The following is a 22213-nucleotide window of genomic DNA, read 5'->3' on the forward strand; positions in this document are numbered from 1 at the left end:
CTTAGGTTATCTCCAAAGATTAAACTAACATTGGAGGAGAAATCTCTTTTGAAAGGAAAAAATTTCATCTGTAACCAGAAGATCTCAAATTCCAAGCACCAACTTTATGTACACCATAAAAATGAATAGTAGCTAAGATCAAAAAATTTTCTTTTCTGGGGCGCCTGGGTGGCGCAGTCGGTTAAGCGTCCGACTTCAGCCAGGTCACGATCTCGCGGTCCGTGAGTTCGAGCCCCGCGTCGGGCTCTGGGCTGATGGCTCAGAGCCTGGAGCCTGTTTCCGATTCTGTGTCTCCCTCTCTCTCTGCCCCTCCCCCGTTCATGCTCTGTCTCTCTCTGTCCCAAAAGTAAATAAACGTTGAAAAAAAAATTTTTTCTTTTCTAGGAAAATTCAGTTTAAACAACAACAACAACGACGACGACGACAACACACACACACAGAAGGAAAACAAAATAACAAAAAACTCTACCTAAAAGTGATTTGATAGCTGAGTTATACCTACAACAGAATGAGCTGTTTTATGTTTTAGTTCCAGGGTTGTAGGGTCATAGAGGTGACGAGACAATTTAGGTCAACGCATCAAAGTTCAATACTCAGGCCCTTACACCTTTCTGTAATAAAAACAACAGGCAACTCCTAACATCTTCCCCATATCCTCTTCCTGATCACCTTACAAATGGACTCATGTTCCAAAACTCATTTGCACATGTGTTGTTTGGAACATGGAACATTTTCCCATAGGAACAAAGTTATAGTGAGATGAAAAATACCTAGGTAAACCCCAAAACCTCAGTTGATCTACAATCTTAGAAAACTTAGTTACCCTTTATAATTTTGTTTCTGAAGGAAAAGATGTTAAAATTTCTAGTCAGGAATACCATTAAGTAACAAAATAATTCCTCTACCCCTGTCTATTCTCCAGCCCAGCTACCACACAGCACAGACTAGTCTCCTGTTCTCAAAAAAAGAGAAGGACTTCCAGGAGATAGATAATGCTTCAACCATGCCTCAGGGTAGCAGTTTAACAAAAAGGAAGTGCATATGTGTATGTTTCTGTGTACTATGGAGTGGGGGTCTGGTAGGAAGTTTTAGGAATACCATCTTCTTCAGGTAAGAATAGCTTCTGTTCCCAGAGGGCACGAGATCCTATTTGTTTTTGTTTTTTAGTTTTTTTAATGTTTATTTTTGAGAGAGACAGAGACAGAGCACGAGGGGGGGAGGGGCAGAGAGAGGGGGAGACACAGAATCCGAAGCAGGCTCCAGGATCTGAGCTGTCAGCACACAGCCCGATGTGGGGTTTGAATTCACAAACTGTGAGATCATGACCTGAGCTGAAGTCAGATGCTTAACCGACTGTGCCATCCAGGTGCCCCAATTTCTTTTTTTTAACGTTTATTTATTTTTGAGAGAGGGAGTGTGTGCAAGTGGGGGAGGAGCAGAGAAAGAGGGGGAGAGAGGATCCGAAGCGGGGTCTGCACTGGCAGCAGGGCTGGTGTGGGGCTTGAATTCACAAACTGTGAGATCATGACCTGAGCTGAAGTCGTCAGACGCTTAACCATCTGAGCCACCCAGGCGCCCCAGCAAACCTAAGCTTTTAAGTTAAATTAAAAAAATAAAGTTTTACTATACTTACTGAAATGTCAGAATGAAATTACACTATTTGAGTTGAGTGGACAAAGTATTGTTTTTAAAAAATTACTTTTCTGTTACCATCTCTGTAGGAAGATAGGTTTAAGACTAAATCTAGTGTTATCTTTAATGGAACTACTGGTGATTATCTACCATCTACTCAAAGAATGTGAAATTCACTTTGAGTCAGATTAAAAATCTATCCTAATGCATATTTCAAAGGAAGTCCAGGGGCACCTGGGTGGCTCAGTTGGCTAAGCATCCGATTCTTGGTTTTAGCTCAGGTCATGATCTCACAGTTCATGGGATAGAACCCCACATTGGGCCTGCACCGACAGTGTGGAGCCTGCATGGGAGTCTCTCTCTGCCCCTCCCCCGCATTCTCTCATTCTCTCTCTAAAAATAAATAAACATTAAAAAAAAAACACCTAAAAAAAAAAAAAGAACAAAGAAGTCCATGAAAATTCTCACCTGACTTCTCTGAAAAAAAAATGTAATGATCTGGGGCGCCTGGGTGGCGCAGTCGGTTAAGCATCCGACTTCAGCCAGGTCACGATCTCGCGGTCCGTGAGTTCAAGCCCCGCGTCGGGCTCTGGGCTGATGGCTCAGAGCCTGGAGCCTGTTTCCGATTCTGTGTCTCCCTCTCTCTCTGCCCCTCCCCCGTTCATGCTCTGTCTCTCTCTGTCCCAAAAATAAATAAACGTTGAAAAAAAAAATTAAAAAAAAAATGTAATGATCCAAATAAAATGTCCAATAATTACAACAATGTGGTATATGCAGAGACAAACTGATCTCTGGAACAGGAGAGAGAAGCAATGGATCTGAACAGATATAAGAACTTAGAATATATGATAAGCATGTGCTTTATCAGTAGAGAAAGAAGGAGCTGATGGGAAATGGTGGATTTTTTTCTTTTGATAATTGGCCAGATATTTGGAACTGACTTAGGTTAAAATTGTTAATACATGTAAAACATTTAGCTCAGTGCTTGGCACATGGTGAGTGGCCACTAAATATACTGTTTTCAGGAATACAAAGCTACAATTCCCACCTCACTTCTTACAGAGAAATAGATTCCAGATGGATGGAGAAACTTTATGCAAAAAAACACAAAAACCAAACCCAGAACCACTAAAAGAAAATACAAATGAAAATTTTATAATCTCTCAGTAGAGATGGTTTTTCTAAGCATGTCTTAATAACCAGATCAGAGAAGAAAAAGCTGTTAGACAACATAAAAATTTAACATTTTGTACTGCAAAAAATACTATACAAAGTTGAAAGCCAAGAAGAGAAAAAACTGGGAGGAAATTATTTGTAATATGCAAGACAGAAAGATCTTTGGGAAAACTCAAACAGCTATATAGAAAAACAGGCTAATTATATACAAGGGCTAATCACAGGGGCTCTTGGGTGGCTCACTCTGTTAGGCATCTGACTCTTGGTTTTGGCTCAGGTAATGATCTCATGGTTTGTGGGATTGAGACCTATGTTGGGATTTATGCTGACAGCACAGAGCCTGTTTGGGATTCTCTCTCCTCTCTCTGCCCCTCCACCCCCTAAATAAATAAATGTTAAAAAAAAAAAAAAAGGCAAATCACAAAGAAACAAAATGGCCAATAAACATGTGAAGCACTATCTAACCTTGCTGGAAATCAAAGAAATACAAATATGAGAGACTAGCAAAGATATGAAGGTTACCAACGCTCAGTTATGGAAGATGTGGGGAAATGGCCACCCCCTTCATGAACTAGTTCTTGTTAGGCATGTTGACTGGGGTGGTCTTTTGGGAGGGTGGTTTGGCACTATCTATGCGGAGAGCTCAGCAACCCCACTTGTAGAACTTACATTAAGAGGATGGTACAGTAAATGCAAAAAACACACTCAGACTAAGAATCTGCACCACACTGTTGTCTATAAAGAGAAAAACTGGAAACAACTTAAATTTTTTTTTTTTTTTTTTTTTGAGAGAGAGAGAGAGAGAGAGAGAATGAGAATGCACGCAAGCAAGCAGGGGAGAGTCAGAGGGAGAGACAGAGAATCTCCAGCAGGCTCCATGACCAGCACAGAGCCTGACATGGGCTTGATCCCATGACCCTGTGATCATGGCCTGAGCCAAAATCAAGAGTCCAACGCTTAACCAACTCAGCCACCCAGGTGTCCCCAACTTAAATATCCATGAATAGATATTAGTGGGCTAACTAAATTATGCTGGGGCTATCCAATGGAATACAGACCTTTAAAATGTTGAAGTAGATTGATATTTATTGAGTTCCTGGGGGAAAATAAATCCCTCTTGAGTCCCCAGGTAACAAGATCAGACTAGAGGTTTCTAAGTCAGTCCACATTTTATAAATTTAGATCATCTATCTCTTCTCCATATGTGCCCACCTCCACCACCACCTGTGTTAATGGAGGGCTGGTTGTTTGTTTATATTAGGGGCTTGTAACCTGAGTCCATGGACCTCTTGAAATGTATGCAAAATTTTATGTTTATGTGTATTTTACTGGGAAGAGAGTCAATGGTTGCATTAGAGTCTCAAAAGGTCCCCTAATCCCCAAATGGTTAAGAATCTCTGGCAAATATAGTTTAATGGGGTATCTTGTCTAATTTTGCCTTAAAAGCATATGTGATTATACAGCCCATTCATTTACCAGTCAACAAATATTCACTAAGTTTTATCCTGATTGGTAGCTCAATTACTGGAAAATTTTGGAATAAATTTCTTTACTCACTTTGGAAGTGTATTTATTTTTATTTATTTTATTTTAGAGAGAGAGAGTATGCATGAACAGGGGAGGGGGAGAGAGGGGGAGGGAGAGGAGGAGGGAGAGAGACAAATATACAGGGAGAATCCTAAACAGACTCTATGCTCAGCACAGAGCCTGATGCAGGGCTCGATCCCAAGACCCTGGGATTATGACCTGAGCTGAAATCAACAGTCAGACACTCCACTGACTGAGCTAGCTACTCCAGTCGCCCCAGAAGTGTTTTTAAATACACAGATGTACACAACCTCAAAAAGCCCTCTGTGGGAATGCAAATTGGTGCAGCCACTCTGGAAAACAGTATGGAGGTTCCTCAAAAAATTAAAAATAGAACTACCCTACAACCCAGCAATTGCACTACTAGGCATTTATCCAAGGGATACAGGTGTGCTGTTTCGAAGGGGCACATGCACCTCAATGTTTACAGCAGCACTATCAACGATAGCCAAAGTGTGGAAAGAGCCCAAATGTCCATCGATGGATGAATGGATAAAGAGGACGTGGTATATATACATACAATGGAGTATTACTCAGCAATCAAAAGGAATGAAATCTTGCCATTTGCAACTACACGGATGGAACTGGAGGGTACTATGCTAAGTGAGATTAGTCTGAGAAAGACAAATATCATGTGACTTCACTCATGAGGACTTTAAGATACAAAACAGATGAACATAAGAGAAGGGAAGTAAAAATAATATAAAAACAAGGAAGGGGACAAAACATAAGAGACTTAAATATAGAGAACAAACAGAGGGTTGTTAGAGGGGTTGTGGGAGGGGGGATGGGCTAAATGTGTAAGAAGCATTAAGGAATCTGCTCCTGAAATCATTGTTGCACCATATGCTAACTTGGATGTAAATTAAAAAATAAATTATTGATTAAAAAAAAAGCCCTCTGGCAGCTAAGAGACAAAAAGCAGATTACAGAGTTTCAAACAAAATTATAATGTTAACTTCTGAAGGAAGTAATTTTTCTACAGACTTTTGAATCTTACATATATTTGAACTCCATTAAAGAGGTAACCGTAAGACTTACAGACTTGGAAAAGAAATCTTTGTGAGGATAACCAAGCTCTCAAAATCAGATAAAGACTAGAACACAATCAAGTATCTAGTTCTAAATGAAGAAAGCAATGAATCATTTTGTATATTAATATTCAAATATATTCTACAATTTACTGATGCCATATTATAAAATATATATGCTAAATTTGAGGCCCCAAATTTATAGGATTTTCAAAATATCTCATGATTTGGTAAAAGTGATTCAGGTACATAAAAGAAGAAAGAGAATTATTCTAACTGGTCATAATAATATCACAGTGATAAAACAGATTACAGAGAAAATCAGCAATGATAAATGAACTGAAGCCAAAGGAAAACATAGTTTTGGGTTAAATAAGATTGATCACATTTTCAGGAGGCAGAGGAGGTAAGAATAAGCAAAAAGGAACCATAATATCAACAGGATCTATTTATAAAGGCATATTGAGCAATATGTTTATGGTTTTATCTTTAATACACAAAAATATTTATTTGTCTTTATACATTTGAATTAACTACTTATGGATTTAGGTTTAAAACGCACTAAAAAGTACTATATGATTTCTTTTATGTTTTAGTTTTCTCAAAACTGACTTAAAGTTCTGTCACAGCAAGTTCCATTATGATAAATTACAAGGCACAATCCAGGTGAAGTAAGATTTTTACCAAGTTGTATTATACATAAAGTAAGTTGGGGGCACCTGGCTGGCTCAGTTGGTAGAGTGTGCAACTCTTGAAATTGAGGTTGTGAGTTCAAGCCCCACGTTGGGTGTAGAGATTACTTTAAAAAAATTTTTTTAATTAAAAAAATAAAAAAAATAAGTAGGTCATCTTCTAGGCTTATTATATATAAGCCTATGTATATGTGTATATATTGTACATATACCTATATATGTATACTATATATACATATACACGTACATACATATTGTATATACATACATACATATGTACATATATGTATACATAGTCTTAAAATCATATATAATCTTTAAAAATCATATATATGTGCATATATATGTACATATACAATCATATATAACCTTAAAAATTATATATATGTACATTTTATTGTACATATATATGTATATATATGTATATATGTATACATGTGTGTATATATGTACATTTTATTGTAATATTATTTGCTGCAAAAGTGCTAAGACCTAAATACTTGTGCTCCAGAATTCTCCTAAAACATCAAGTTGTAACTTATTTTCATCTTTCTTCTTTAAACTTCTTAAAATGTTAAAATGCTTTTAAACACCAAATTTAATTACAAAGAAACTACTTAATGTGAATTTAATTAAGGCAGAACACAAGTCTCTTGTATTAGCAATGACATATACCCAAGAGAAAGTATCTTTCACTAGAGATTTCCTTTACCACATACTCCCAAATGAACACATAATAAACATTTAGAGAAGTCATTAAGCATGACTAATGGAATGACAAGGACAAAAATCCATAAACCTAGCAATCTTTGTAGGTATCATCATGACAGAAAAAGCAACACAAAAGCAAATACAGAAAATATACTGAAATAATACAATGTTTAGGGTCACCAGAACTTAAAATAAATTAGACCTAAATTTTTTTTCAAATGTTGAAACAAAACAAACACATCTTCAATATGAAATGAGTGGTAACTTAGTAGAGCTCATACACAGGTAAAGCAATATAATCTCTTTATCACATTTATAAAACAATATAATTCACCATCAGCTTATATATAAAAATATGGACCATTCCAAAGTATAGGAAATAACTCGGTCCTCAAGTCAAATTATTTTAACTCTGAAAACATTAAATGTAATTAGAATGATTTTAATACAGTTCTTCAACAAAAGATGTCATAAACCATACCAAATAAGTATACTAGGCCAAATATTTAACACAAACATCACAAACTACGTATTTTCTGCTCCTAAAAAGGAAATACTAACTGAAAATAAAACAAGTTTCTCATTCTAAATCAACACACAAAATTCATTTTAAAAATAACTTTTTCCCCTAGCTTTATTGAGATATAACTGACATAAAACATCATGTAAGTTTAAGGTACACAATGTAATAATGTGATATACATATATATTGCAAAATGATTGTCAAAATAAGGTTGGTTAACCGATCCAACACCTCACATAGTTACAACTTGTATATGTGTGCCTGTGTGGTAAGAACTTTTAAAATCTCTCTTAGCAACTTTAAAATACACAATACAGTTAACTATAGCCATCATGCTGTACATTACATACTCAGAACTTACTCATCTTATAACCGGAAGTTTGTACCCTTTGGCCACTTTCACATAGTCCTCTGCCCCCTGCCTCTGGCAACCACCCATCTGCTTTTTTTTTTTTTTTTTTTTTATGAGTTTGATATTTTTAGATTCCACAGATCAGGGAGAACATACAGCATTTGTCTTTGTCTGACTTATTTCACTTAGCGTAATGTTCTCTAGATTCATCCATGTTGTCATGAATGGCAATGAAAGATTTCCTTCTTTTTTGTGGCCAAATAATATTCCATTATACATATTTCTCTCATATTTTCTTTACCATTCATTAAAACTAACATTTTTTCTTGACTACAAAGTATTCCCTGTTCATTATTGTTTATTACAGAAAAACGGGAAGATACTAGAAACCACACATACACACACTCAGAATCCTAGAACCCAGAATAATTTTTTAACGCCTACACTTTTTTCCAAGTACAACTTGCATGCGATTGTTTTGCAATTTGCCTTTTCATTTAGTAATATATTGTAAACTTTACCTAAGTCATTAAATATTGTTGTATAACATGACTTGAAATGGCTAAATAGTATTTCATTATTTAAGATATCCTTCAATTTAGTTAATTAATCCTCTAATGCTGAACACTGTAGTTGTTTCCAATTTGTTGTTATTTTCAACAACACTACGAGGAACATCCTTATATAGTAATCTTTGCACATATTTCAGATTATGTTATCTAAATGGAACTGTTAGGTCAAAGGATATGTACACTTTTAAGGCTTTCAATACATGTATATATATCAAACTGCTCTTCAAAAAAAGCACCAATTTACATCTGACCAATGAATATGAAGGTACCAGTTTCTCCACATTCCCAAGCAACATGGCTTTTATTTTTTCGATATTTTTAGTTTTGTAAATCTGTTAACTGGAAAAGTCATGTCATTGTTTTTATTTGCATTTCTTGATCTCTAGTGCAGAACATAATTCTATATGAACATTGACCATTTGTATCTCTTCTTTTTTCATTTTCTCTGTGGGAGATCTTCCTTTTTCTTATTTTTTTTTATAGTATTTAAAAAAAAATTATTTTTGAAAGAGAGACAGACAGACAGAGTGTGAGCTGGGGAGGGGCAGAGTGAGAGGGAGACAAAATTCCAAAGCAGGCTCCAGGCTCTGAGCTGTCAGCACAGAACTCAACGTGGGGCTCGAACTCACGAACCATGAGATGGTGACCTGAGCTGAAGTCGGACGCTTAACTGACTGAACCAACCAGGCATCCCAACTTTTTTTCTTACTTTTGGTATATAGTCTTTATATATAATAATATTAACTCATAACCTTTTGTCATATATGTTTACAGTGTTTTTCTTATTTTGTCATTTATCTTTGGCTTCTGGCATTTTTTCTCATATAAGAAAGTTTTTAATATTTATGCACTTATGTATTTTTTTCCTTTCATGAGTTATTCCATAAAAGCCACAAGGTTGGTATTTCTTATGTTTGCCTTTTTCAAATTTACCAATAGAACAGGAACATAATGCTAAGTTCTTTTCAAACTAGATCTCTCACATTTGGGTAATAAAAATTCAAAACCATAAATTTTGACAATGTCACATTTCTAGGACAAAATTTAAAATGTGTGCTTAAGGTAACAACTTACTTAAGGACCCATTCCTTTCAAATTATGTGCTCTGCTCTGGTATTGCAAAATCAAGAAATCATGCTTCATCACCAACTCAGCATGTAAGTTGTAGCCATGTCATTCAGGAAGCCAAATATTTTCTATTTTGTTTTAATACCTTCAACAGTTAAGGAGGAAGGTAAATCTATACACATAACAATGAATTTAGTGTTTTAACTTGGTGTTTAAACTCGTTACAAGATAAACTCATCCTTAAAATATGCTTAGGATATATATGTTTCAGGGTTTCCATATATCATTACAAAATGGAAACAGTAACAACAACACGAAAGGAAGGAATATGTGCGTTGCATCTCTAGGTATTAGACCTTCCATACCTTTTGGAATAAGGCTCTATTATGTCCAATTTTCACTATAATTCTCCCTCACTTTCTACCAGAAACAGATCATAAATTGTGAAAACATAAATCCACAAGGTAGATCGTCTCATTTTATAAAGAGCTGTATAATGCTGTAGATCTCTAGTTTGCTATTTTTCTCAAGCCTAAAAGATTACCAAAATATTTTAGATACATGAAGCAAAACAAAAACATAGAATTAACATTATTTCTGAGAGAATGGTTTACCTAGTTCAAACTACAAATGACTGTATTATAGAATGCTATATTACAAACCTGATAAATTCTAATTTTTAGTACTTTAACAGATTAAGGGCTCAACGGTTTCTATTTATAAACGTTACAATGACATTTGTGAATGTAGCTTATTTAAAACATTTTCCCCAGGTTGAATTTTTAAGTCCCATTCTTTATAAAAACATAACGATCTGCACAGGTTACAGGCTCTGAATTTTAGACAACACAAAATAGTTTTTTCACAAACTTTCTAATTTACTCTCACCTAAAGGCTGGAAAACCCCACTGAAGGTTTTTAAAAACTCCTCAGACATAGAGAAAAAAAAAAACTGCTTTAATTGTAGGATCTCACTGACACAAACATAAGGAAATTCTGAGTTATAGATACTTCGCATTAAGCTTTTTCCACTGACATTGTAACTTCTGTCAACATTCAAAGAAAATTCAACCCTGGTCAAAGGTGACAGTTTGACAATCCTGGAAGACAACATCCTCTGTTTATTTGAACAAGTTTATACTCTCTGCTCAGGGATTTGAAGTTTTTCTCCTCCCTGACTTGACCTCTCAAATTCAAATCAGCACACTTTAGGGTAATAAATTTTGGCCCCAAGATTTAACTTTACCATCTACCTCCAAGGAAAAATGCTGAGACCATCACATATAAAATGGAATACATTTCTGAGACTAGTTTCCAATGGCCTTTGCATAGCTCTAAAACACAGAATAATTGCTTCGGTTGCCTTAAAAATTAACTTCCCAAATTAAAACTCTTTAGTCCTTCTATCTCAGAAATCACGATTAGTAACTCTAAAAAGCTTCAATAAAACAAGAAGAGGGCTGCAAACCCCTTCAAAATAAAGTTGTAAATAAAATGAGCTGGATACTTGCATTTTCAGTCAACAAACACATGTTACATGCTAAACTGGCATAAATGATCCTTCTGTTTGTAATGACAGGCCAAGGAGATAGCTTATAGCTCTTCTCCCATGATGTATATGGTAATGTTAGTGGAAGAACAACAAAGGAAATTTATAGTTAGAATTAAGACCTTCTCTGTTTTTACATAATTTCCACTAGGATTATATACATTAGTTGGAAAAATACTTATAATTACCTTCATAAACTTTAAAAATTTCTAAATACATATAATTTTTTTTCTATTAAAAACAAACAAGAGTCCATTTGGGAACACAAATAAAGAAACAGAAGTCTCAAAGAAACCAAATGTCCTTTTGCAGTGCAGTGGTCAGGAACACAGTCTCTGGAATCAGCTTGGTCTGTGTCTGGATCCAGCTCTGCCATTATTACTAGCAATGTGACCTTGGACAAGTTACTCAACTTCTCTGTTGCCACTTCTTCATCTTTCATCTGAAAATAATACCCACCCTCTGAAGATATGAGTTAAAACATGGCAAGAGCTTATAATAGTCTCTGCTTGGCACACGGTAAGTGGACAATGTTAGGTATCATTTTTATTATCTTTCTACTTTTAAGTTTTAGACCTAATTTGAAGTACTTTTTAACTAATTTTCTGATCACTTTTTGAAAGAGGGCATAATTATTATATAGGTAACTAGTACATCTTCCCAGATGAGCCCATAGTAGGTAGAGCTATAGCCCACAGTGGTAAATAGTTGTTTTTAATACAAACCATGGATGTGGCTGTTATTAGTAACTCTGGCTTGATCTCCCATATGCAGAAAAAATCCCCTACAAGGGGAAAACAAGCAGTATTAGAAAATACTTGGGTTTGTCCTACACCATTGCAGGGTAAAGCCAAATTCACTTTACTAGCCTGATGGACATTGAAAATATTAGTCATCGGAGCGCCTGGGTGGCTCAGTTGGTTAAACCTCCAACTTTGGCTCAGGTCATGATCTCACGGTTCATGAGTTCAAGCCCTGTGTGGGGGGCTCTGTGCTGAGAGCTCAGAGCTTAGAGTCTGCTTTGGAATTTGTGTCTCCCTCTCTCTCTGCCCCTCTCTCTCTCTCTCTCTCTCTCTCTGCCTCTCTCTCTCTCAAAAATAAATAAAACATAAAAAGAAGAAAAAAAAAAGAAAATATTAGTCATCAAATTAATCCCAACAAATAACAATAATTGTGATGTATTTCCCCTTGTCTTCCCCAACCTTTCTCTAACTAGTCAGAAAGGAAAGTTTTCATATTTTCTGAGAATCTCATTACTGCTCTCAAACCATACTCTATATCTTAGTAGAATTTAAAAAATGAGTCAGCACAAGCACCTCAAAAAACTAGCAGTGCATAGAATGTGGAGATATTTCTCTTCATAACAGAAATCTGTAAAACATTTTTTTAAAAAAAGAGTTAGAGTGCCAAAAGCAATGGAAGAATAAATGGAGGGTGAGTGTCGGAAAAGATCTTGCAAGCTAGCTTCCAAAAGATAAATGTTATGAATCAATATATGTATTTTTCATCTTAAAAGTATTATAATACATGGGAAATAGATGTAATTGTTACAAATAAATCCAGGGAAGAAAATATCCAGTGTGTGACAAATTATTACTCTCCTTTACTGAATATGGGGGGGGGGGGGGGGGAGGAGTGGGAGGTCAAGACACTCTGTATTAAACTCGACTACAAAGTGCACTATGCATAACTGTGCAACATGCTAATGCAGTATTGCCTTCAGTAATGTGATCCAAAATAAAATTTAGGAGAGATAAACTGTCCCTAAACTGCAAACATGTTTGAATCCCAATTTAATTAGGAGTCTATTTAGTCATTTATACTTCTTAGAATAAAGTTAGTTGAGGGTCAGGGAAAGGCCACTTGCTTTAATCACTGGAACAATACTATATGTACTTCTTTCAAGGATGTACTTCTCAAGGCTCCACATAACTTGTATTCCAACATTTATATTAAAGGTGACATACTGTGTAAAAATTATCTGGGAGGGTCAAGGAAGAGTTTTATGGCTGAGGGTGATTTCTCTTAAGTTCTACTACCATACCCTAAATTTGTCCTAATTCTTATTTAAATTCTCCATGACATTCTGTACGACTTAAGTTGGTCAGAAAAACTTCTATAGTCACTAGTTAATAGGCGGGTTCTATATTACATAAGCCCAAGGCAACCCCTCTTTAAAACTCTGACCTTCAAGACCCCACAGAACACATTTCAACTCTTAGTACTATACGTTATGTAGGTACCTGGAAGGAAACGGATAGCTACAGCCCCATTTTTCTGTTCGTTGCACCTTTGTTGTTGTAAGAGTCCTTCAGTTGGGAAAAGATTCAGGAATGTCCTGCCTTCCCAACTGGGTATTTAGTCTGAGTTCGGTAAGGGAGTCATAAAGCAGTACAATGGACAAAGATAAACCACATGGCATCTGATGCTTTATATGTTTAAAATAAAAATGTGACACTACAAGAAAGTTAATATGTGGACCTAATTTTGAAAATACAAACAGGAAGCACCCCCACCCCAATATTACCATTAAAAAAAAAAAAAAAAAAAAGGAAACCAAACCTCAAAGATACCTTCCAAGGAAGTCATGGGTGTGACCAAAACTAACAAAAGTAATAAACGTCATCTAAAACCCTGAAAACACCAAAAGTGAGGGTATTTAACCACCTAAAAATCTAACTCCTGTAAAGTACTCCTCTCTTTGATCAGTAAAAATAGCATAGATTTACATACATAAAGTCTTCTCCAAACTGGCTTAAGTGTTTCAGTAACAGGAACATCATAAGAAGAAAACATCCGATGTCAATATTCTACTTAAAATAAAGACAGAATTATTAAAAATGAATATAATTTTTTTAAAAAGTTTTTATCACTGTGACACTCATGACTTAAATGTACAGAAAACTGTCTGATCAATGGAAACTAGATTGTTAAATTTGACTTTCTTATTCCCAGAAATAAGCATAAAACTGTTGTGTTTCCAACATTGCAGGGGAAAAAATACTTCTGATTTTAGAACATTTCTATTAACAAAGCCAAGACTTAAAGAATTTTTTTTTTCCTTTAACCACTACACAAAATTGGGGACAGTGACACTTGAGAGCTAACTTTTCAAGATAATTTTTATTAAGTTCCGGAGTCAAAGTATTCTGCCACTTTATTATGAACTCAGTAACCTGGAACTGTCAAATTAACTTGTTAAAAGAATAAGTTTCAAATACTCAAAACAAGTTAATAAAAACTGGAAGTTTTTTGCTTCCTTTTTTTGTAGGAATAATGCGGTAATCTACTACACTCTAATAGAAGGGGAAAAAATGTCTCACTTGGTAGGTAGCACATCCAGAGATCTGTGAATACTTTTGTGAGATACATACATGTTTACAGGGCAGTAGTAAGATTCCTTTCATTCTACCTTCAACCTGCAATCTAATCTTGCATGTGCTATTTACCTATTTATAACATATTCCTTTTACAAGACTGCTTCTATCACCTACCTACATAAAAACAAGCCAAATGAACCACCACACGCACGTTCGTAAATATAAACCTAACACAAATCACAAATAACTTGAAAACCAACACTAATATAACTTGAAAAACTTGACATAAGTACCAAAAGAGCAATAATGACACCCTTTGCTAGTCTGGATGTGGTTTTTGTATATGTAAAGAACATTTTAAAAAATCAATTGAGAGCAAGCAAATGAAGACGAAATGAGAAGTTGGGGCACAATAGGAAGTGCTGACCAAAATATTTATGTTGTAACACTTCAAACAATGATAGCACTTCCCACCACCCCCCCCCCCCACCTTCTATCACATATATCACGGAGTACCCATTGAAGAAATACATCCACCTTAAATTTCTTAATAGAATCCATATTAATATCCTGTTGGCAAAAACATGAATGCTGAAAAGGCCAGGACTAGGGAGAAGGTGGGATAATTTATTGAGTTGGGTATACAGCAAAGATTTTATGTAGTTCAGCTCCAAGTTATGCAATAACCAAACTGCTAGTGATAGAAATCAACTTTTTTTTTTTTTTTTTTTTTGCTTCTGAGGTTTTGCTTTTTTGAAAAAAGATCTCTCCATTCCTTCCCTGTATCTCAACCAGGTGCTTGAAATTTTCATCTTCCAAAGGCTACGGAACACAAGCAATCTACTAGATAACGCTTACCTGACCAAAGGTGTGGTGGTGTTTTAACTGAACGTGACAGACATCACAAATTGTCTCATGGTAAATTTTTCTTAAAATTGGCAGCCCCTTCTCCCATTTATACTATCAATTCTAACAACTGTAATCTTCCATGAGATGGAAATTGGTACCAAAACAAATAATAAACCCAAAGCCTTGATATAAAGTCAATCAATAGGATTCCACCATGTGAAATGATCAGAACTGATCCAATGTTCACGGTGTTACGACATAAAATTAGAAAAATGTGAAAGGTACACAAAATAAAATACATTGTTTTCTAACAGCCATTAAATATAAACAATACAATATAAACAAATGAACCATAACAGAAGAATGTTGAAGAAAGAGGCAAAATTATATTATCTTCATCGAACAATAACAGAATTATTTGAGGTAATATACACAACAGCTGAAAGCTTATTATGGCCCAGGCAGCTATCCAACCACTTTGGAAACCTAAGATATCAGTGGATGATAAACATCATTTGAAGACTGAGAAAATGACATAAAGCTCAGTTTAATAATTTGGTGACACACGGCCCTTTCAAGGGGCATTTCCCAAGGACATTCCAGAGACAATTAATGGAACTGTATTTAGGCAAAAATCCACTACTCCATAGGGTTTTGGGCAGAGCACTGATTTAAGAGTCCTCAGACCGACATTTCAGTCCCAGGACGACTGAACAGCTGCGTGAACCGAGCAGATCACCTTCTCCATCTACCTGGGGCCTCAGTTTCCTCATTTGTACAATAAAAGAGAGCGCCATCATTGCCAGGGTCCTTTCCAGCTCTTAACATTCCATGACCCACTTTCAGTACTATGTGTTTGATATAAAGGTCTGACAGGAGCATGGGGGACAAGAAGAAAAAGAACTGGGCATGGTTCTCCGGGAAAGAGAGGATCGCTATCTCTTTTTGCCTTTAACATTCTTGTGGTTTTCACTAATCTCATCTTCCTAAAAGCTGACACTTGTTTTTCTTCCTCGCCTTTTCCATCACTGCTGGCTACAAGTGTCTGCAAACGCCTCTTGCCCCACACAAGTTCTTTCCTCTTTGATCAGCGTGACCATCTTGCCAGATTCCTTCAGCCTCAGACCAGCTTTTGTGACACCACGACTCCCCTTCCGACTCTCCATATCTACCCCGACACCAGGCGCACTTTTTTACTCTTTAGCCCTGGCTAGCAAAAAAAAAAAAGCAAAAAAAAAAAAAAAAGGGCACGCCACATCCCACCGCCTCACGCACCAGCCCGGGCCTTGGCGGGTCCTGATGTGGGATCCCGCACCCCAGAGCCGTATGGAAACATTCGTATTTGTTGTCTTGACTCCTTATAAGGCACTGTTCCTCGAGGCTAGGCGAACACCTCCCACCCCACCGGGCACCCCCCGAGCTCATCCCACCCCCGGGAGTCGCAGATCCTTCTTTCGAAAAAGGAGAAAAAGCAAGGGGACGCCAGCGGCTACTTGGCACTGCAACCCGGAGGTGTGAGGTGGCCCACAGCAGCCCCCTCCGCTGGCGGGGGTCGGCGCCGGGGCCCTTCACACGCCCACCCCGACACACGCGCCCGCACGGTCCCCACACTCCACACCCTCGGCCCGCCACCGCCGCGGCACGACGCCCCTCGCGCGCCCCCAGCGCCCTCGCCCCCTGAGCCCCCCGCCCCCGGCGCGCAGTCACCGAGGCCGCCTCCCGGCCCGCGGAGCGATGGCGGCGGCGCGGCCCTGCCGGGCGTCTGGGCGGCCGGGGCGCGGGGCCCCGCCCGGGCGGGCTCCCCGGCCTCGCTCTCCGGCCCCGAGCCCGGGAGTCTCCCCGCAGCTCCTACCTCGCTCGGCCCCTCGGGCGCCAGCCGCCGCCGCCGCCGCCGCCCGCCCGCTCGCTCGCTCCCTCCCTCGGCCGGGCCGCCGCGCGTAGTAGCCTGCGCAGGGTCCCCGCCCGGGGTGACGGCTCCAGCCGCCGAGTCTCCTCACGCCGGGACCCGCGGGGGCGCGCGCGCCGCTCGCGCACCGAGGCCCGAGCGCGCCCCGCGCCGGCGCGCGCCGCTTCCTGGTTCCGCCCGGCGCGCGATCGCGAGCCCCGTGATCCCTCGCACCGGGTCCGCGGCCGCCCTGGAAGGACCCGGAACCCCTCGGCGCGCCGGGCTGGGAGCGGAGGGGTTGGTGGGGGGGAGGCGCTGGCGCCACGCGCAGCCCCTTGTCGCTCAGACGGGTGGCGTCCCCTCTCGGCTCCCCAGCCGGGTCCCCCGGGGCCACGAGCACATGGTGCTTTGTTTGGGTCGACTCGACCACCACGAGCAGGGCTCGGGCCAGACTGTTGTGGTCGCGTTGATTGGCACCCCCCTCCGCGGCCCGCCACCCGCCCTTCCCCCGGGCTGAGGCCCACGTTCCGGGTCCTATCCCTCCCAGGCCCAGGTCAGAAGTCCACCGCTGCCCCATCAATAATTATCCCGGGTTTGTTCCCTGGAGGGCGTTTCAGCCAGAACTGCCGCTTACCATCCGGGCGGAAAGCCTGAATGGACACAGCGGGAGTTTACACTCGCCCAAGTCAACTGGATCGGTCCACTGTTCCAGAGTGAATGGGGGAGGGGGGGGGCGGCGGGGGGGAAGGGGCGTCTGACACCATCTCCTTCCCTGGGGACTTTTGCTCGCTCCCGCCAGTTAGAGCTTCGGGGAGGGACTGGCTGCGTTATCAAGAGAAGGAAGAATAAGCACCATCACCTTTGTAAGATCCAGGGAAAGGGGTCTCTGAGAGCCTTTTCCATGTAATGGGGAGGGGGTGTGGTATCTGAGAAGGCAGCCTGAGTCACCCACTCTCCTCTGGCTACATCTCTGGAGCTGGCCAACCGTTTCCCTGGCAACCCGCCAAGGGCCAGCACCAAAGCAAGGCATGTCAGATCTCCAGAAACCTAGCTGCAGGGGCAGAAGGAGAAGGACTCCACACATACACCCAGAGCTTCCCTTCCCTACAGTCTGCAAATCTTCACGTCCAGAGATGACCAAGATCTGCAAGGCCCCAAGTTCTCCCATAATCCTCCTTTGGCAGCTCTTCCCAGCGGCCTTCCCTTCCCCTCCAGAATAACACCAGCCACAAAGATCTTTGTGTCTGTAGCTGATCACAAAGTCCTTCTCCCCCACCCAGGCAACTGCTTCTATCCCACACTCTGGGCCAACACCTGGCACAGTGCTTTGCCCAGAGTTGGTGCAGGGCATTTGGAGGCTGGAGCAGGAGGACAGGCTGGAGCAGGAAGCTGGATAGAAGCACCAGCACTGAGCATTCTGGCACCTCTCTGGCAGTCACTGTGCAAGATGTTTCAACACTTGAGCACACTGCATTTCTCTCGAAAGTTTTTGCACCTGCACGCGTGCTGTTCCTCTGCCTGGAATGTACCTCCTGCCTTCGGTGACAGTTGGTCCAGGCAGTGAGAACCTCTCTCCCCCTGTTTCCCTGATGTTCATGCCCCTATTATGGCACCTCTAGTGTTGAAGGACAATCTCTTGTTTATATGTCTCTCTACCCCTGCCAGCACACGATATCCCATGTACCTTTAAATCCACCCCCTGCCCAGCGCAGAGCAGACACCCAATAAACATTTGAGGAACAAACTCTCCACTCTAGGAATAGAAATGGAAACCAGGAGGACTGTGTAGTAATTAAGAGCAAAGAATCTAAAAGCAGACTTGGCTGTCAACTCCTCGAGCTGTGTGATCTTAAGCAAGTTTTTGGCCTCAATTTCCTCATTGTAATGTGGTAATAGTAATAGGACTTACCTTGTAGCATTGTTGTAGGAATTAAGTGAGGTAATATGTGTACAGGGCTTCAAATGCCTTAAAGCACTATACAGCTGTTAACTACTATTACTGTTTTCAGTAAAGGCTAAGATTTACACCACTCTTCCTAGGACTGGTCAGGTCTAGGACTGGATCCAGCTGCCTTGACAGATAGCCGCAGGGTGCCCTGGAGGGTGGGGCAGGTACACCTCTTTATTCCTTCGTCTCATAACCCATCTCTGACTGACCACTATGCACAAAGCTAGATCTGGCTGGCTGTGTGTACAGACACGAAGGACAGAATGTTCTGAGTGACTACCTCAGCAAAACAAGAACATTGTCAACCTGAGAGGAAGGAAGGTCTAACACCTACCTCTCCCTACTTGCCAATCCGGATGAGGTGAGAGCTTCTTCTCTTGGGCCTCAGGGACATAGTCCCCTACGTGGAGGAGACACCAGACTGAGACGTATCACAGAAGGAGTCCTAGAAAGAAAGAAACTGAACAGGAAGCTAGGATCCAGAAAGCCCTACAGAGAGCCCATATAGAAAGTTCTCAGAGACATACCCAGAGATGTAGTGACATCCACTGGAGAGAGAGTTGGTCATCTCTTAGCCAACCCTGTCCTGACCCAGGAGAGAACGACGCTTGGGGAGAGCCTGGAAGTCTGGTGGGTAGCCCTTGTCCATATGTCCAGCCTACTCTCAACCGGGGACTGACTTCAGCCTCCTTCCCTTGCTCTGGAGGACAAGCATGTGGCTACCACAGAAAACAGCTCCCTACTTCACACCTCCCTCAGCCCAGCCTGCCCCCAGGGAGAACGTAGGCCATTTTCTGGAAACATCATTGAAACCACAGCCACAACCCCCTCTAGTTAGAGACCCATGCTCGTGTGGTTTCCTTCTCCAGAATGCTCTGAACCCTGGGAATCAGGCTGTCCCTGGGGAACCACCAGCCACACAGAAGGAAGGACCCTTGTGGGAACTTTTCTTTCATAGGGGCATGACTCCTCCTTATTAAGTCAATACAGGCATTGGACATTCAACGGACAGGAAGGCAGATCTCCAGGGCCTTAGAATGGAGATTTGTCACAGCCAGTGGTTCAGGAGAGGCTTTGTCAATGCCAGGGCTTACCTCTGCCAGAGCGGGGCGGTGAAAGGAGCTGAGTTTTTCAGTTAGATCTGCTTCCAAATCCCAGCTCTGCCAACTTACCAGCTGTGTGACCTTAGTCAAAGTACTTCACTTCTCTGAGGGCCTCATTTTCCCTCATGTGTGAGTCATGGGAAGTAAAGTATAATAGACATTTGCAAATGCATAGAATCTTTCTGGGATGCATACAAGACTGGAGTAATTGTGGTTGCTCCTGCAGAGGGGATCTAGGGGACAGGAAAGGAGAAAGACTAATTCTTCACCATTTTGAATCGTCTGAGTTTTATACCATGCGCTATACTACCTATTAAAATATTAGGAAGGGGCCCCTGGCTGGCTCAGTTGGAAAAGTATGCAACTCTTGATCTCGGGGTCATGAGTTCAAGCCCCATATTGGGTGTAGAGATTACCTAAATAAATAAAACTTAAAGAAATAACTAAAACATTAGGAAAATGAACTTTCTTTTAGTGAAGAAAGTGGGGAGACAATGTTTGTGAAAGTAACTAAGCGTCATGGCTGGCTTGCAGAAAAGGCATTTGATAAATGTGTGTTTCTCTTTCCTTCCTTCAGCCCAACCCCAGCCAGCTTGCTGGGCCAGGAGGGCCTGGGACGGGGGTGAGGTGAGGGTGGGGAGATGGGATGTGAGCAATGGAGGCGCAGGTCCTTAGACTCACCTGGGGATTCTCACTTACTCTCTGTCTTGCCCTTGTGCACCTCACTTACCTGGGCTCCCTTCCAGCCAGAACTAAAGGGGTGGCTGGCTCTCTGGAAAGCCGAAGGGGCTCCCACCTGGCTTCTGGGACAGGGTCAGCCTTCCCTCTCCACCCAGAGCTCCAGGGCAATGCTGCATTATCCGGTGATGGCAGGGCTGACACAGAGGAGAGAAGAGAGCGTCACCCCAGGCAATATCTTGCTGGCTCGCTGGGTAGGATTAAGAACTCAAGGGGCGCCTGGGTGGCTCAGTCGGTTAGGCGGCCGACTTCGGCTCAGGTCACGATCTCATGGTTCGTGGGTTCGAGCCCCGCATCGGGCTCTGTGCTGACAGCTCGGAGCCCGGGGCTTTCTTCGGATTCTGTGTCTCTCTGCCCCTCCCTGCTCATCTTCTGCCTCTCTCTCTTTCTCTCAAAAATAAATAAACTTAAAAAAAAAGAAAAGAAAAGAATTCAAAAGTCAGCCCAGCACCAGACAAGGATAAGGCGGCGGCTGCTGCTGCCATGGGCAGGAAAGCAGGTCAAGTGGGACTAGAGCTGTCAGAGGCCAGGATGAGAGAGGAGAGAGCCTTCTGGGTGCTGTGGGTCAGGATGTGTGAAAGGGAAACAGGGGTCTGTACTAGTGTAAGGGAACCCCGGAGGTGTCGGAGCGTGGAGAAGCCCTGTCCTGTTTGAGGGAACTTCACTAAGCCAACAAATATCTGTGAAGCCTCTACTAGGAACCAAGCAGTGGAACACAGCCCTTTCAGCAACTAGTTAAGAGCCACAAGAAGTGGCCTGAGGTACAGGATTGAGAGCTGCAGGACAGCAGAGGAGAAAATGCCTACTACCTCCACTGGCCAGGGTCCCTGAACACCTCTTAGGTGCTCATCGCTGTGACTGACAATCCTTCACAGCAATCCTACGAGATGGGTCTTGCTGTTCCTCTTTTACAAAGGAGGTGGCTCGGCCCAGAGAGGCGGACTGACCTGCCCAAAGTCACACAGCAGAGCAGGCTTTGTACCAGGTCCAAAGCCTTTGCATTTTTCTCTACACCACACTGACCCCCATGAAAAGGGGGTTGGATGTTACCAGATGGCCAAGGGAGGATGGCATTCCAGGTAGGTGGAATGGCGGGGGCGCGGGGGGCATAGCTTGGAGTGAGAGAGGCCAGTGCACTAGGGGACTGCATGACTGGAGCAGGAGTAAAGGGAAGGCCCATGCTTAGGGTGGATTTCAGCACCAAAAGAAGAGCAGGCCAGTAGCCAGCGAGGCAGGGATGGAGCATTGGCCTGGACATCATTTGGGAGCCAATTTTGGAGGCTGGGAGCAGGGGAGTCGGCAGTGAAGATGTGGGTGGGTTTGTGACATAATACACCAGGGAACAATGAGAACCAGGGACAGGGAGAAAGGAAGCCCCTCTAGTCATAACTAAGGAAAGTGGCCAAGTGGTGGGGGTAGCAGGGAAGGAGTCCTCTCCCGAACGTCCCTCCGAGGGCTTGAGGTCGGCTACTGGGCT

General features: G+C 41.4%; 1 protein-coding gene across 2 annotated transcripts in view; it reads right to left on the reverse strand.

Annotated features, from left to right (window-relative positions):
- STAT5B (signal transducer and activator of transcription 5B) overlaps nt 1-17080 on the reverse strand; it is a 65197-nt gene extending 48117 nt beyond the window's left edge. The window contains exon 1 of one of the 2 annotated variants that reach the window (XM_045488912.1): nt 16915-17080. The gene's annotated coding sequence lies outside the window, so the exon portion shown is untranslated. The remainder of the gene's footprint in view (nt 1-16914) is intronic. The other variant, XM_045488913.1, reaches the window with a different exon arrangement.
- Nucleotides 17081-22213: the final 5133 nt, after the last annotated feature.

Source organism: Leopardus geoffroyi, chromosome E1 (assembly GCF_018350155.1).
Source record: "Leopardus geoffroyi isolate Oge1 chromosome E1, O.geoffroyi_Oge1_pat1.0, whole genome shotgun sequence".
Lineage (NCBI taxonomy): Eukaryota > Metazoa > Chordata > Mammalia > Carnivora > Felidae > Leopardus > Leopardus geoffroyi.